The sequence below is a fragment of the Dermacentor silvarum genome, chromosome 9 (genome assembly GCF_013339745.2).
Source record: "Dermacentor silvarum isolate Dsil-2018 chromosome 9, BIME_Dsil_1.4, whole genome shotgun sequence".
NCBI lineage: Eukaryota > Metazoa > Arthropoda > Arachnida > Ixodida > Ixodidae > Dermacentor > Dermacentor silvarum.
The window spans coordinates 103,829,738-103,847,938 of NC_051162.1; the positions used below are offsets into that span (position 1 = coordinate 103,829,738).

An 18,201-nucleotide genomic window follows, 5' to 3' on the forward strand; every position below is an offset into this window, starting at 1 on the left:
TGTTGGAAAAGAAAGGAAATTATCCTTAATCTGGTTATATTATGAATAATGTGCACATGTATATGTATTTTGCCACTGAAGAAAGCAAACACTGAGACATTATATATTCGTCCATACTTAAAGTGCATTGTGTTAGCACTAACGGATTAGTACGCTTATGTAAAGTATTTTATGTAGGTGTTTTTACAGAAGAATAGTATATGTATAGCGTCCAGTATTGCGCCGGTACTGTGCGGTATTTTCGTAGCTACATTTGACAAGTATTTTTCTCACGCCAAAAATTATTACTGTGTTGCCCGTGTTTTTAGGTATGCAGATGATTTCGTCCTTATCTTAAATATTGGACGAAGCGATTGTCTGACTGACGTCATTTGCAGTGTCTTATCAATGTTTCAGGCTTTGTTCTCGACACCTTCGTTTTGCCCTCGGAGCACCAGAAGAAAATTCCACCAGGTTTTAGATTTAACTCTAACTTTTCATACTCATGGTCATATTTGCTGGGCTTAGTCCAAGAACTGAAAAAAACTCTGCTACCATACCAATTCGCCCATTCGAAACTGATCAAGCGTGGTATAGCCAACCTGTGCTTGTCGAATGCGGTGGAAAAGAGTTGTACAATAAAATGCAAGACAGTGCCACCCAGCAAGACAGGAGACTGTTAGCGGAGCGGTATCCCAAGATTGTGATTGCTGCAGTGGCTGAATCTTTGCACAAGCGTTTGAACATGAAAAACAGTAGGGATTGCGAAATTCGAGACAAAAGAAAAAAGAACCTGGTGGTTATGCGGCATGTTCATGGTATTTCAAACATATTGAAAAATGATGCGGCAAGAAATGACGTCAGTTTGGTTTGTTGTGCGCCTTCTAAGCTTGCAAAACTTTGCATCAGGGCCTCACAGCACAGTTCCCGAATGAGTGCGTGCAATTATAGCATGTCACGAAGCATCGCACGTGCCACACAAGTGTAGTGTATAGTATTCCGTTGAAATGTGGCAAAGATTACATAGGGCAAACCGGTTGCTGTGTGAACGATCGGATGCTTAGCATGCTAATCTGGTTCCCACAGGCACGGGAGGTAATCTTCTGCTACATTGTAAGGAGTGTCCATGGTTGCAATCCCATCTTCGGCGACGTATCAATCTTGGGGAAGGCTAAGACTCAGCAGGGAAGAGAGTTGATTGAAGCCTATCACATCCATCAACTTCGCACCGAGAAGGGTGTAAATGCGTCATCGGTGTTCCTTACCAAGAAAGAGCTTCAAATTCTTGATCGGTGTAGCCGTGTATAGATAAGTGTTGACCATGTATTCAATGTGTTTGCCTTGTTCATGTTCAGCAAGGACTTGGGGGACGTTGTAATCAAGAATGAAGTTCAGTTCTTAGTCCAGCCACCTTCCAGTCACGTTGTCTACATGTCTGCCTCTCAATTTTTCCCTTTTTCAAGTTTACTGGCATTTTCCTGGTACAGTTATGTAAGTAACGTGTATAACCGTGCAAGGATTCATAATATAATATGCTGAATGTGTCCTTTAGTATTTTAACTCCAAAGAAATTAAGATATTCAGGCATGCTAGCAATGTGATATGTTGGAGATGCTATGGCCAAGTTAAACCTCAGTGACTTAAATTCTGTAAATCTCTCTGTAAATCAGTACTGTAAATCTCCATCTACTTTAAGATGCAAGCAATTCAGTAAAACAACATTGTTCAATAGAAATTGGGAACAAGTACGAATATGTGTGATTCCTTACAAGAGAATATACGAATTATTGCTTTGGATTTGAATTGTAACATTTCGGTCATTATCACGGTTATTCATAACAAAACATATCCTGCAGCTCATTGTTTGCATACATTATACCCATTGCTAATATTCACGGAAAACCGGAACACAATCAAAACACCTAAAATAAAGGTAGCAACATTCGCATAATTTAGGTAACTGTAAGCAAGGTAAAAACATTTCCAGTACACAAGTATACAAAGTAAACCTCACAACATATGTGGCAATAAACATACAGTGATTGTATATAAAAAGTTGGAGCCTCTGTAACTAAGCTGGTAACAACATTTTGATAGTGTGTTATGTAAAAAACACACACAACTGTAAAAAGAAAACTGCATCCATAAAAGTCGTAAAACTGCCACTCCTGCGAAAAAGAAATACTTAGGTTACCAACAGGCAAGTAACGGTAGTAATTAGTGCCTCTTATATAAAGCGTTAAACAACTACTACGAAAACTCGAGTGTTTGACCTCAACCCGAGGGCGCCCCCACCTCAATAGGTGCTTGGGGCGCCACATGGGAAATGACCGCCATGGGAGCGGTCCAGACATCACTTTTTTTTGTCCTCACGAAGGTTTCGACGGGAATTCAGGGCCTAAGCTCCTTTCCCAAGCGTTTCACCCCTGAAGGAAGCCGAACGCCAGGTCGGGGTATGCTTGTACCCATTTGAACCAGTGGGTGCCCGGCGGCGGTGAGAATTGAACCCACAACCTCCCACAGCTAGGCGGGCGCTCTTCCACGAGCTCGTCCATGCCTTTACAACACAGCCTTTAAACAAAGAACATTCATTACAGTAGTTGGCAGGGGGATTGTAAAGACGTCCACGAGAACGTCTATTTTATTCATCTGGGCTGCCACGTGGAATAATGAAGGAATAAAAATTACATATAGGCGTGGAGGCTAGTTTCATGTATATAATGTCAAAAGAACGTATAAAATGCATTATCAATATCAAATCGTCCATAGTGGTTAGCTTGCTCTTTTATCGACTGCAAACTCCTAATTACACTTTCTCGGACTGTGTCTTGTCCCAGGGCACAGTTCACTGGGCAATCAACAACAGGGCAGTCAACTGTATTGTATGGTTGTATTCTGGTACAAGTGATGGCTGAGGTGGTGGCGTGGAATACAGCTTGAGGTTTGGACACTCATAAACAAGAGATTAGATTTATAATTGATGTTGTGGGTATGTTGAGTGCTTATGGGTGAGAAGAACAAACGAGACAAACAGACCGACAGGATTAAAGATTAAGTAATAGTGTTTGGTCTGAAATTAGCTCTTTTTGAGGCCCATTTCAAGATTGGCTTAAAACGTGCTATAACTGTCAAGTTACCGTTAAAAATCACGGAACATACCTATAATCAGCTTGGCATTGTGAGTAGATTTGACCTCCTTTATTATATGCGCTGCCAATTCCCGTGTCGTCCCTTCATTTCCAGTGGGCTCAATTTGATGAGTGAAATTGAGGAAGCCATGCTATATGTGATAATACAGCAGATCAGAAGAGTGTTTAGGTTACATACGCAAATGCAGAATCGAATTTATGACATGTATATGAAACCTACCAAATTATAGCCTCCAGAGTTTTTGGGCTTCAGAAGCAGTGTGGCTTGTTTATCTCTATCTTGGTAAAGAAACCTGTCGTAGTAGGTGCCATCAACCTAAAAAAAAAAGGATTTTTAAAATCTCACGCTTTTCTATTTACAATTGTAATTTCTTTGTGTTTGTTCCTTTATTCTAATGTAACATACTGTTCGATGGTACCTTTTGAACTATGAAGTAATAAGCTTTTCCAGATTGGTTTATGCTAGACTGAGCAATTATCTTGTGCTTGTGTGAGTGATATTCGGGGACACATTTATTTAAGACGAAGCACATCTTCTTAACCTGACAATGGTTTTTATGTACAGATGCGTGCAATAAATAGTGCCATATGGCAATACAATAGGTTCTCCAATCTAACATTTTATGCACATGATCCAGCAAAAAATGTAAGTCCAGAACTATCCAAAATCAAACATTCAGCATGGATCTGTTTTAGAGCGCAGCTCTTAGGTGCCCGTTCCCGCGACAAGCGTCGGTGTAACCGAGCAAACGAGCACCGCGAAAGATGAAAGCGAACGCTGAGCGGAATGAAACAAGCGAGAATGAAAGCGGAGGACAAGGCTGCAGTGGAAACATGAAGCGGGAAGCACAGGCGTGTGTGGCGAAAGGGTGAGAAAAAAGAAAGCGTGGTGCGATGACGATGGCTACGACGACGCCAGAGTAGCGCGCGTCGTCTGGGTAGCGATGGTCGATGAATTTTTACTGCGATAGCAATTATAGGAAACCTAAAAGCGCATTTCTGCCGTTGGCGTCGCCGTCGTCGTCGCCGTGAGGTTCCGTACAAAGTCCACGGCCGCTAAAATCGTCGCACCGCGCCGTATGCTGTATGTGCGAGTGAAAGCGTGTGAGGGTGAGCCGGCGATCGCGGCTCAATCTCGCGCACGCAACGGCGGGAAGCGGGAAGGAAGCGCGCCGTGTTACACTCACGCTCAACGCTTCGGGGGGAGGGTAAGGAGGCGGGCGGGGCACGTTCTACTCCCCGCGGCCCGAGCGACCGCACGCGCCTGCCGGGCCGCAAGGCTCCGGAAGACTCCGGGGGGAGGGTAGGGACGGGGGGAGCGATGTTCTACGCCGTGCCCGCCTGCCCGGGCGGCTGTATTTTGAAAGTCATCTGCGGTGGGGGCAGAGTTTTTCCTGCACTGTGTTTACACGGCACGAAGGTCGATTCGCTCGCTGCTGCTGCCGTGCTCACTACACCGTTTTGACAGCGAGTTTCCGCGGTCATTGAGTGAAATGCATTGATGTTTGCTTGCGCGTGCATGACACCATGTATGTTAATCTAGTTAGTATGCCTATGTTTACAAGTTTATACGGCCGATAAAACTAATATCCTTACTGCGCACAGCTGTCCATTAATTTACTGTCGCAATCGATGCTCCATTTCTCGGCCGAAACTGGGACTTTTTTTTAGATGAATGACTAATCATTCGTCATTTTAGCCTTTAATTGTTAATTGGTTTCTATGCAGGATTATTTCTTGAAGAATTGATTAAACGAATTTTTTGCAGCGCGCTTACAAGAACGTTCAAAGTTATCTACTTTTGCAGGAACCTAACATAATTTTTGAGATGTGGAACTTTATTTGCAATACAAGTGTACATACGTTTGATAAAGTATAATCTTTAACTTCTTAAAGACTAAATATAGTTTGCACCAGTGGCTTTCGAAAAGATAAAGAATATATGGTATAGAATGGCACCTAGAGCAGATTTAAATAATATACATTGCACTAGTGAATCCCTGTGCAGTACAGTTAAACAGGAAATGAGAAAATGGCAGAAGTGAAAGGTGAAGTCCTACAGGAATATGTAAAAAAAATACGATATGCACAGGGGAGAAGAAAATTACTGGTTTGTGATTTTGAACCACATGCTCTTTTCTTCAGTCAATGGGGTGGAATGTTTGGGTGAAAGCGATACCTTCGTTGAATGACCACACAACCAGCGTGCGAGAATAGATGCTCGCACGCTAGAGACTTCTTGGATCGGCATGAACTCCGCCGCTATGCCGAAATACATGCTTCGAACCGGTGGGCTTGCTGTGCCAGGTCTTTAGTGGAGTGGGAGTGGCACGACAATCAACGACTGGGTTGCTATAATATGCCTTGAATTGATAAGGCATTTGAAGCCTCGGGCTTCGAACGCGCCGGGGTGGCATGTGCGATCTGGAAGAATAGAGGCGAAGCGCTCGGCATCTCTCGGTAGTTGGAAAAAGAGCCGACAGTTGCTCTACCAAAGCCGCACATTCACTGCACTTGCGTCGCCATTCCACTACGGTTTGAAAATTTTCGCGTCAATCCTAACTCTCGAAAATGATTATACGAAAGGTCTTATCGAATAAATGAAAGGTGGGCATCGATTCACAAAAAGTTGTCGCAGTTTCACCTGAAAGGTGAAGCATCAATTGCGATAGCAAACTTGTAGAGAGCTATACGGAGTAATGATATTAGCTTTATCAGCTGTATAAACTTGGACATGCAGCAGCATCGGCAACACGCAGAACTGTTGTCGACGCCATCAGCGTTTTGCCCGCGTTCGCTCAAAATGCGTGCGGCGTTGGTGACTGTTGCCGGAGCCTCTGATATAAATAGGCACTGCGTGCCGCAGCTAAACGTCGCCTCCCTACCCTCCCCCTCCCCCACGGCCTCTCGCTCGTCGGAAGAAGGCGCGTTTGCTCTACATACATGGTGATTGTGAAGGAGGACAGAGACGCCTACTTCTGCAGCCCTTAAGCGAGCACGGCGCAGAACGCGCGTTTGTTCTCCGCCGTGCGTTCACTCCCCGTGAAAGACGCGCCCCTCGCGCCCTTTCACTCGCACATACAGCGTTCGGCGCGCAGCGACGATTTCTTCTCCAAATGACGTCATACGGAACCTCACGGCGACGGCGACGCCGACGGCAGAAATCTGCTTTTGAGTGTCCATATAATTGCTATCGCAATAATAATCGTTTTGCGGGATACATTTATTCGAATTATCATTCATTGATATTGCCACTCCTAAGTTTGGGAGGTATTTCGGTGGCGGCTGCTTTGAATCGTGTCCACGCGTCACTAACACGTTGGCTCTCGCTATCTCCAGGTTTGCGAGTCAGTCGCGCCACACTTCATTTCGTTTCATATATTGACCCTAAGGGCCCAGAATCGGGCATTACATAGGGGAGGGGAAAACAAGAAACTTCAAATTGGGGTTATCAGCATGGACAACAAAACACATATAAAGAACACTTATATTTTCAGCGTTAAGGAGGTACAGTACATCTAGTAGTATCATCAAGTAATGATTATATAATGCAAAAATGCAAGTTTGAGGTAAAACAATATTACAATAATACAAGAAATACGCGACAGTGTTCAAAAGTAGTAAGGCGCGCAAGCAGGATAACGTGGTTGTTTAGAAACCATCAGCTGGTATGGCAGGATTGCTCATTAAGGTATGTTAATAGAGCCCATTGGAACGAAGAAAATTCCTAATCCGGTCAAAGGACTGCTGAAGTTTGTTCCACTCATTTATTGCATAAGTCGAAAGGTAGGTGTAAAAATTTTTTTAGTCCAAGCGAAAGGTGAGTATACGTTGAGTTCATGGTCAAGACGGGTGGAGATGTCGGCTGCTGGATGAATGAATTTGCGTGAAAAGGCACCGTCACGGTAATATATGCTGTGAAAAAAAAGAATAATCACGAATATTTTGTGCGTATTACGAGAGGCAAAATGCCAGGTGTGCTTTTTAGGGATGACATACTGTGGTAGCGCGAATACGAGGATGAGATGAATCTTCACTCCGTTTGCAAATGTGCGGCACGAGACAGATTGTCCGCGTCCAGCCAATATAACGCGGAATAAAATGATGTATAGAGCTGCGCTCAAATTTGGCATTAGGGAGTGTCGTTATGATTGGTGAGTTTATTCTCGTTTGCTCTCTTTAGAGCGCGTTGGAAACATCTTTATAAAGCGGAAAAATTAGTGTTGCGACTCATTCTCTTTTATGGGGCATGAACAATTATTTCGCATCATCATCATCATCAGCCTATATTTATGTCCACTGCGAGACGAAGGCCTCTCCTTGGGATCTCCAATTACCCCTGTCTAGTGCTAGCTGATTCCAACTTGCGCCTGCGAATTTCCTAACTTTATCACCCCACCTAGTTTTGTGGCCGTCCTCGACTGCGCTTCCCTTCTCTTGGTATCCATTCTTTAACTCTAATGGTCCATCGGTTATCAGTCCTACGCATCCATCCAACGACAATGGTAAGCTCCCAGTCAGGATTTGGCAATGCCTGCCGTATGCACTCCGAACCCAATTTTATTCTTCTGTAAGTTTGCTTCTTATGATCAGGGTCCCCTGTGAGCAATTGACCTGGATAAACGTACTCCTTTATGGACTCTAGAGGTCGACTGGCGATCCTGAATTCTTGTTCCCTTGCCAGTGTATTGAACATTATATTTGTCTTTTGCATATTAATCTTCAACCCCACTTTTACACTTTCCCGGGAAAGGTCCTCCATCATTTGCTGTAATTCGTCCCCATTGTTGCTGAATAGGACAAAATCATCTGCAAACCGCAGGTTGCTGAGATATTCGCCGTTGATCCTCAGTCCTAAGCCTTCCCTGTCTAATAACTTGAATACTTCTAGGCATGCAGTACCTGGAATTGTGTCTCTTTGCGTGACACTGTCTCCTTTGCGAGATTGTGTCTTCTTGCGTGACCCCTTTGTTGATAGGTAACTTTCTACTTTTCTTGCGGAGAACCAAGGTAGCTGTGGAATGTTTGTGGATATTTGCCAAGATAATCAAGTATGCCTCCTGCGCTCCTTGATTACGCAATTTCGCATACGGTGGTTGTTTTAGCTCTACATGTAACTTTAGTGAGTGACAGTTCATAAGCGATTGATGATTGTTAAGAAACCTTGATTACTGTAAGCGAAATTCAAAGTGACGCCGTCATTTGTGAGAATAATGCTCCTAGGATACTGCCAAACTAAAACGTTTGGCAGTATACGTGGGGTCTTCCACAGTGCTACTACAAGCTTCATTTGTGCCTATAAAAAGTTCCAAAACAGTTCACTTGTCTACAATGTGTCATTCAGGCGCCTTCATGCCAGTGAATTGTGCATCATATATTTCGTATATTTTTTGCTTCCTACTAACAGGCGTAGCGACAATTATGGGACAGATTATTGTTTGTTTTCTTTTGTAGTTGGGGACGTGGGTAATACAAAACAACATATATTTTTTGTATATAAGTGCAGTATACTTACATATCTTTCAGCGACGCCATTTTCGGTTATTTCTCGGATTAGCAGTCTCTCTGCTACCACTGATACTTTCTTCAGCTTAAGCTTGTTGTCGCCTTGAATTATAACGACCTTATCTGAGCCATCGTCACGGGCTTGGTACACTTCGGGATAAACAGTGACACTGTTTTCGGTGACTACGTCTTCATAACTGATCGCTGCGTAAAAGAGAACAAATCTGATGTCATGGCTTGCCCAAAAGAAGCGCGCGGAATTTCAAGTCACTATATGTAAAACGCTCCAGACTGTACGCTTAATTTTCAAACTTCACTGCAATAAGCCAGTGTCTGTCTTCGAAAGCTATCGCTATTTTGCTATTCCAACACATTCTTGAAGCTGATGAATAGTGTTAGCAAATAGGCCAGCCCCACGTTCAAAAAACCAAACATTCGCATTTAGAAGGGCTACTACAATATAGGCCATTTTAACTGTTGTCAAAAAATAGTAAAAATGAAAAAAACAAAAGCTTGTATTTAAAAAGATATAATCTAAGGTACAGTACGAAACATTCCTACCTTGCAATAAATCGAACGCTCTGCCATCCGGACGCGAACGCGTAGTGGCATCAGCTGAACACCTTGACGCATTCAGGCGTGCTTATATTCTGCACACATGAAGTTCATATTTCTGCCTTTTGTGGGCAAACAAATCACTCCCTGTCCGGGTATGTAGGACACTGGCCGCTAATAGCATGGCTTAGTAGTTGCTGTGACACGACTGCATAATGAATGGAAAGTAGCCTTTCAACACTGAATGCAACAATACGGTTCTTAGTGCACGCAAATTACTACACTGAAACCTTACAAGACATTTTCTCAATGACCATACTATGCCGTTATCATCAAAATTATTCTGAGTGATACAGTGTTGAATAAAAGTTGTATAAAAACGGTAAAGTGCCTAAGACAGGCTGGCCGACGTCTCAATAGATCGACCTATCTTTCTCAAAGGCGTCCTTCTAATAAATAGGTCCATCGATCGATAGGTCGGGCAGCCTGACTTAGGGCATTTAGCACTGGTTATGTGACATTTATACCACAATGTGTTTCCATCTGTTGGCCCACATCTTGACATTACTTTCAACAGCCATTATTACAATTATGGAAAGATTACATAGCTATGGGTTTATATATTCACATTTATGGGGGGATCTCCGGCGATTTTGGCGCGCACGTTGAAACTCCATAGTGATGTGTTTTGAAACGGTACATCGCAGTTCCTTCAGTAGCCGCAAACTGGATCGCGTGCGCAGCAAACGAGACCAAGTAGGCAGAGCAGACGGAGCAAATGATATCAGACGTCACGCGAGCGATTGTTTGCTGAGCCGAGTGATGGAGGTAAGGGCAAAGGTGCTCGAAAAAGAAAAGTAAATCTCGGCGTGGTAGTGTTACCGCATTCTTTCTTGCGACAATCCCAACTCGCAAAGTCGACTCGAGAATTCAAGTGTTGATAACACTGGGTGAGACACTGATAAATCACAATATAGCTAGTAATTGCACCTTTGATGATCTGTTCACTTTGCCCAAGATAAGAAGTGAGATAATTTGCTTCTTTGTTAAGCTCAAACATGCTAAGCGCTCACATTTGAGTATTTTGGCATGAAAGCGCTGAATTTCCTCACGCAATCATGGCCACGAGAGTTCAATCAGCAGCTCGTATGCAGGTGAACCTGAAAGCCAAATGTGAGCGCGTTCATATCCTTGTGGTAAGGGAAAGCAGACCATGGCGTGATTTGCAGCGCGAAGCGCTAATGTGCGACAAGAAGATAGGGAACTGTTAGTGAAAGAAGGCCAAACACGAGTGCTCATGCTTATCCTTCTTTCGATAACCCATCGTTATCTTCCTTCTGCACTTCGGTGCTTGGTGCTGCAAATCACGCCATGAACTTGGACTAACTCGCCCGAATCGTTAGTCTTATCGAAATACAGACTGCAGTGTCTATTCAGCGTGAGGTACTCCGGTATTGGACGCATGCGGCTGGCGAGCCCCACTTTGCTCTGGCGGAATACTGAGCATCGCATACGCTGATTGTGAGCAAGTGTTCGACGCCGGAGAACACCACATGATACCAGAGCTTACGGACCACTCTAGACCTGTCATTGCCATTCAGGATAAACATCACTAGGACGAATAAGTTAACATCAGGCCGAGTAAAACACACTCGAGTGTGTTTTACCGGCGGGACAAGCGAATTGAACGCAGTGTGAGAGAATTATATAAGTATGCATATGCTTTTGCTCTAGTCTTTCCTTTTGATGTCAATCTTACGGTATTTTGTATCTGACGTGGTATAATTGCATATAGCATTCATTGGAACTTCATCCAGTTTGCGGTATGTATTTAAACTATTTTACCTGCCCAGTGACCAAAGCTTTCTACTAACTTTGGCCACGAGGTGTCTGCTTTTGCCGAGGAGACATGTGCCCGAACAGACAACTTGCTGCTGGGTGCCGCCTGGCCTAGTAATAAAACTTTGGTCACTGCGTATGGTGCCACCAGAAATGTTCCCGAAAAGACAAGTTTGGCACCAGCTATGGGCTATTGAATTAACGAATAAGGTAACTCCAGCCCTGGTTAGTATATTGGTGAGACTAGAAACTTCTCCCAATGAATTCTTCCACCCAACAAGGACCTTCGCCGCCTAAACAAAGAGCACAGGTCTGTGGCACAAGGCCACCAGACTAGCCACGACGACGCCTTTATTTTGAAGAGGACAAAAAACCAGCGCCAGTTGGCTACATTTGGAGTCTTAGCACTTCCGAACTAGGTTCAGAAAAATTAATCGTTCCTCGTGAACACTCCCTGCCACTTACTCCAAAGATTTCGCAAAGTATCTGCGCCCCTGTGAAAGTAAAAAAAAAAAAAAGACGCGTATAAGCACCGCTACGCCACACGCCGTCTCACCCCTAGAAAAGGGACCGGTTTGCCTGTGAAACGTTTGGGTTTTTTATATATGGACGCTCCAAGCGCATTTTGCCATCGCCGTCGTCGTAATGTTCCATATTAATTCCAGCGGCGATAAAATCGTCACCGTTGTGTGGGCGAGTGAAAGCGTGCGAGGGTGAGCCGGCAACCGCAGCTTAATCTCGGGCACGCGAGAGGGGAAGGCAGCCCGGAGCGCATATTCTTCGTTCATGCGCCAGGCACGGGGAGGAGCTGACGAAGACGGGAGGGGAGGGTGCGTTCTGCTTACGCGGCTGCTGTTTACGGAGCTATCTTGAAAGCGATCTGTGTCGCGGCTGAAGTTTTCGCCCGCAACAGTTGCTGTACCAGCAACAGTTGTGACACGTTTGTGCTTTACTGACAAAGACGATTTACCCCTTCTCCGTGAAGTGAATGCTTCCAACCCGCTTCGAAATCTATCAAAATGGCAAGAGATTGCGAAAAACGTGGAACTTGCTACGAAGAAGGTGTTCAGCGGAAGATACCTGCATGAGAGATGCAATATTCTGCTAGCGCAATTCACTAAGAACGACCGAGCGTGTCTTCGAAAGTAAGTTGGCAACCTCGATTCTGCAGCATGTAAACGCACAAACAAAACACTAACGTGTTTATTCACGTTCCACGTGCCGTTCTGATCAACTGATAACTGCGCATGTTAAAACATTCGAGGTCAGGCATTGAGAAAAAATATGCAGAGAAGGAGTGGCTTCTTCAGAAAATTTCTGAACTTGCCGCCGAAGTACGCCTAGAAATTGGAGAACGCAGGTCATCCATTGCGTCGCAGCATTCCAGAGCGGCTGCAGTCAGGCATGGTGTGGCCGCTGCTTTGCAGTATTCTCAAGGACTTACGTGTATGTATATAGTGCTTGTAAAATCATTAATGAGCAGCATTTTTTAAAATCTCACAAGTCGAATGGCTGTTGAAATGAGGCCGCACGTCTCGGAATCTCCCAACCGCTATACAGTCAGCAGAGTTGGCGCAGCTGCGAACCACGACGCATCGTCGCCTATTCAGCTTGACAACTCATGTAACTCTCCTTGTCGGCTTTTCCCTTAATAATCAAGGTGGTTTCCATGGTTCTTAAGGGTGCATTTTTATAGCTTTGTAAGCGTGGGCGCTACAAACACAAGCCACGCGCACTAAGCTTGACTATAAAAATACCATACTCTGCTTTTCAAGATGACAAATACCATTCCATCTACCTCTGCTGTTTTTGGCAGCACCCCCAGTGTAGCCATTCTACACATGGGCACTTTGCTGTCTTTAAGAAATACTGACATTCTAATGCAACAAAACTATGGGAAATACTTGGCACAAATCCGAGCCGTGCATGACTTCTTCAAAAACTCCATTGAAAATATATATATATATATGTACATATATATAGACAGAAATAACCTCATCCTGTTTTTAAACATTATGTCATGCAGTAACACATAGGCAAGTTTGCTGTTCATGTCATCAGATTTTTTTTTTCAGGAAGGACGAGGCCTCCAGCAGAACCAAATGCAGACCATGAGTTTCTAGAGAAACGGTGGCGCCATGAAAGCAATATTAGAGAGAATGAGATAGCGCTGTAAATGGAAAGAATACAGGTGGATAAAGTGGAGCAGGAAAGAAAGGAACTGAAGACACAGAGGAAGTATGAGTTAAAGCAATACAGAATGGAAAAAGATTTTCCGGTGCGTGACGAAGAGCTTAAGTTACGGGCCGATGAGCTGCACTAAAAACAAGAAAAAAAAAACACCTGCAATGCACAACTCAACAAACACTGCCTGCTATTCTTGAAGCACTTGTAAGCAAAATAAAGTAACAAATGAAGTAATAAGCTAAGTATTAGGCTCTCCGCAATAATACCACAGTATGTTCATGGTCCTTACTTATTCCATCCAATACATCTTATTGTTTTCTGCATTATTTTCTGCATCACAGACAGCTCATTGCTGTCTGGGATGCAGAAAATCGAGCCGCCAAGGCGGCTCCAGCAATAAGTAGGAGGACACCTGGATGCCATATATACACGTGTGACAGTTGCTGAGGAGCACACTTACTCGGTACATTCTAGACACAGCCTGGAAGAAGAGTTTTGGTCTTAACGCGACAGTTAAGGGCCCTGTGTCGCAGTAAATCCAGCGTCGGCGTCGTCCGTGGCGGAAAATTCATCCGCAACCACGCCGACCGTGCAGGCCCTTCGCGTGGCGCAAGGTGTTCATGCAGAGAGAAAACCATTCCGAACTAACCCGACCGCGCAGGCCCTTCGCTGTGGTGCAGGGTTTTGGTGAAAAAAAATTGAATTTCTCACAGTGAAATCCGTCAGAAAAATGGTAAAGTACGATTTAAACACAGCCTACAGACATGGTGGCGTCGAACTGTTATTTTAATGTACGATAAAACATAATTCTGTTACGAGGAAACTCAAACACAAACCTCTTTTGCCAGCATTTCTACCATAAAAATAACGGCTCACTCGGGTAGCCTACTTGCGAACATCTTATCCAGATGGCGCTAGCATCCTCGGCAGGTCAAAAATGCCTATTGGACACGCGCGCGCGTCGGGGCAATAGCAAACCATTAATAAATAATGAAAAAAAGATCCTAGGGCCTTCACATTTTAATGAAAGACGACTTCCCAGCAATGCATTTCTGTTTAAAAGTGAAGCCGACTTTAAGGGGATCGGTGTAAGCTTCATCTTTGTAAGCTGGCTTTCCAACGTTCTGTGTTGCAGTGAATGAAGCGTGCTTGCTGGGTGCGAACGATGCGATGCGAACGGGTCCCGATAACGCTATCGCGTGACACTCTTAAAGGCTAAGCTTAAGCGTCCTCCAAATTTTTTCTTGAAGTGCACAAAAGCAAAGTGCGAGATTATTTTCTGAATCCTCATTCCACACATTGTCTCACTGCGCTCTAGCAATATTGAACTGCCCTTCCATGCTTGTGAGTCGCGCACCCCCATAAGGTCGTAGCGGATACGCAGGGTCTCCGTATATCACGAAGTCTTCTTCTGGAACAAGCAGCTCCAGTTTCTAGTAGAGCTTGCTCTCACGCAGAATTCCTGAAAGTACAGTATAATAGAAATCGGTGCCTCAGGAACTTTTAACAAAAGTATGATAATAATGTATGTATTAATATTGACAATGAGGAAATTTATTTCAGCAAGGAGTCAATGAAGTACGCTAAGCAGGGCACTAAGATTATGATGCTATTAAGGGGGATCAGTGGGTATAAAATGAAAAAAAGTTAGGTTGGGTTAGGGCTGCAGTCGCTATTATTAGCGCTGTTTATTGAGCTGTGCTGCGAGATATCACACAAATATGGGAAGCCTGTGAGCACCACTCAATGCCTAACGTGACACCTACCAGCATCATGCCTGCTCACAGGGTACGATCCGTCGAGTTCGCAGACGAGCCCGTTTGAGCACATAAGTGCCTGGTACTTCAATGCGTGCAGACTTTTGTGGCCGGAAAAGTAAACGCACTGATCATAGGTCGGCCGGCATATGGGACGGGCCGTGCCATCTATAAACGGCCAGCAGTTATCCAGTGGAGCTCCCTTCAAATAAACTGCCTGAAAGCAGTCGAAAAGCAATGTCAGAGCAGTGTTTCAGAAGTTCAATACACAGCAAGAGCATTTCTTTCTCATTCGTAATACAAAAATATGAAGTAAGAAAGTATAATACGTCGTTAAACTTACATTGCTCATGTCCCGCAGATCCGCATGTATGAGCCATTGGTGGCAGAGTAGATCGTCGAGCAAAAACCGAAATTTCCTTTCATTGTGGAACATCATTTTGTTCGACACACTTGAAATGACGCTGTAGTGGCGACCGAAGAAGTCTTCTAAGTTACACGGGCGGTTCTGGTATAGGCCGGGCGACGCAAGCACATGCACAGGGCTTCCTGGGCAGACACTCTCACTCCTTGAGCGCTTGTCGCGTAGTCCTGTACATTCAACGCTTTCACAAGAACAGGGAAGTCTTACTTTTCAAACCGGAATTGGCAACAGGACGTGTGGTCTGGGATGACATGAATGTTCAGGAGCCCATTCCTGGCTGCATACAACTTCGGTCTTTGTTCGCGCTGGCGCATCGTAATTGCGTAAATGTCGTACCAGCTTAGGTAAGCCAAGCAAAAAGGGTCCCAAAGAACACTTGAGCACGCCATGATAATGTGAACAGGAACAGGACGTGCGACGCAGAACCTGCGGCTGAATCGTTTTCGCGACGTTTTCGCGCACACATAAACGGATTGGCCCCTTCCTCGTCTACATGTGACTCGCTTGAAGACAAGATAGGAATTCATTGCTGATTTAGGCAAGAGACGGCGTTACGTCCGCTTCCGTTTTATATCACGTTCACGTTCTCTAACGTTAAACTAAATGTCCTTAAGCGACGCACACCATAATGTGCCGTAAAGTGTTTGCGTTTAGCGTACGTAAGTCGCGAAACTCTAAACTAAAACTGTCTACAAGCGCAAGTCTCTTGCTGCTTGGTGCTTCGCTTTAATTCGCGACTAAAGATTATGGGTCTTGATAATTTTTTTTGAGATATTGCCTGTAAGGCCGTGACCTTTTTCGTCGAAATTCAAATATACGCATTTCAAATCTGCCTTTGAAATTCTAGTCATCATGTGCGTAGACACCTGCTCAAATATTTGGCGAAGCATATATTTGCTGGCGTCATTGGCGTGCGTCATACCATCCTATGGGGGCGCTCGTTCTGCTTTTCTTTCTATAATTTGAGAGCCACTTGTATGTGATTAAATGAGAAGACGGCACTATTTCCATGCACATGCTCTGTGAGTACAGGGCAACTCCTTTTGCGCTATTCAGGAAAAGAAAGAAGCGTCTGGTCTTTTCGATATCAATTGGTCATGTAATATATGGCATACCATGAGAACGTTGGGTTCTCAAGGGCCCGCGATCAACACTAAAGGAGCAGCTAAAGCGTAAAACGAAATACGATAAACATAAAAGCACAAAACGAAATACGATAAAGAGATATAAATAAAAAACTTCTAAATAATGAACACTCTTTCCAACTGCTTAGAAAGGCACAAACACTCTACATACCCAATATTTCAATAAATTTCGAAATGTATACAGTGTACAAGTTTAAGGGCGTCAATGCAGGGCTTGTGACAAGTTTGACTGCATATGCAGAAGGAACGCACAAGACATAACGTTTGGCGCAAAACTGGTAGTGCTTTGTCGAGTGCGTTCTTTTTTGTCTCTCTCAGTTTTCAGCGCTCGCGAGCACGTGCCAGTAAATATAGTAGATTCTTTCAAAAACTAATTGCGGTGCCTGACATAGGCAGTACGTAAAGAAACAAAAATTGTAAATGAATGGAGCATAAGGTAGGCTTATTACCGATGAAAAAGTGCCAAAAAGGACAGCCTTCGAAGAGATATAGGTCTTCCTGCTTCCCAAGAAACGTCGACAGCCCATTTCTTCGTTCATGCAGTGGAAACTCGAAAAAGACTGGCTAAACAATAGGCGCCAGCGACGCCGAGTTCAACAATTCTGTAACATTTAGTATGATGAAAAACGTCGCAGACGTTTTCTTTAGAGCGCGAAAAGGCAAACGCCAGATGGCCGTTTCTGACATATACCGACTAACATTTTCGTTTAATTGGTTGACTGTGCAATTTGCATTTCTCGTTTTCTTTCTATAATTCATAATATGTTCATTCGGAAGGTTATTTTAGAGAAAGGCCGAGGTCATACCAATCACTCTATTGATTGTTAACTATTGTTAGGTTATTGTTAACAGCTACTGTTAACAGAGATAAGGTCACAAGAAGTCCAGTTTAGCTGTCTGGCTGCCCATGGTTTGGTGTGTGGGTAGCATTCAGAGTGTTTACTCTAAATATTGAGATAAGGGTCACATTTAGTAGCGATACCTAATCAGTTGTTAATTCAATCCAGCGTTTTTCTCACTACGTCAGTGATCAGAACGACGCTCCACCCAGCTTCTCAACAGAACCAGCCGACAGTGAGCTACAAAGCAGCTGCCAATGAATATATTATTATGGCCATCTGCCACGACTTATGCAAATAGACTTCCGAATTCTGTCTCCTGTCTTTTGAAATACACTAGATAGAAACTAAAAGCTTTTTCGGGGGCATTCAGCACTTGGAGCTTCGCATATTCGCAAAAATCATATTTCGTAATTGCTCATTTTATTTTCCGCCATTATGTTCTACCAATTCGTGGCGCAGAGTGGCCCATCCTGGAATAATCCGCGGCGCCGTGGTACGATGCTGAGCAGGAAAAAATGGAAAGAATGACACGGACTGCAAAAACACATGGACACGGATTTTCTGTGAGACGCCGCCTCAACACAAAACAGGCATTTGTGCGTGTTTTCGGTGTATACAGGATGTGCTTTCAAAAATTAGAAAAGCTTTAATAAAAACTGGCTAAATTTACATTCATAACAAATTGCGCTATTTTGTGGTAAAGCTTCTTCTCCTGTCAGAATAAAGTTCGTGTCGAAATCCACGCCGCAGCAAGGCTTTGGCTAGTTGGTAGACGCTGATCTCGAAGGGCATGCTTTTGCTAACTGCATGCGCCGAAAG

At 44.0% G+C, this 18,201-nt stretch overlaps 1 long non-coding RNA gene across 1 annotated transcript; it reads right to left on the reverse strand.

Moving 5' to 3' along the window:
• Positions 1–3,138: 3,138 nt before the first annotated feature.
• On the reverse strand, positions 3,139–17,509 carry LOC125940445 (uncharacterized). Its single transcript, XR_007463666.1, has 4 exons — positions 16,990–17,509; positions 8,644–8,837; positions 3,349–3,444; positions 3,139–3,259 (listed from the first exon to the last, which is right to left on the reverse strand). It is a non-coding gene; the product is annotated as an uncharacterized LOC125940445 (long non-coding RNA).
• Between the last annotated feature and the right edge of the window lie 692 nt (positions 17,510–18,201).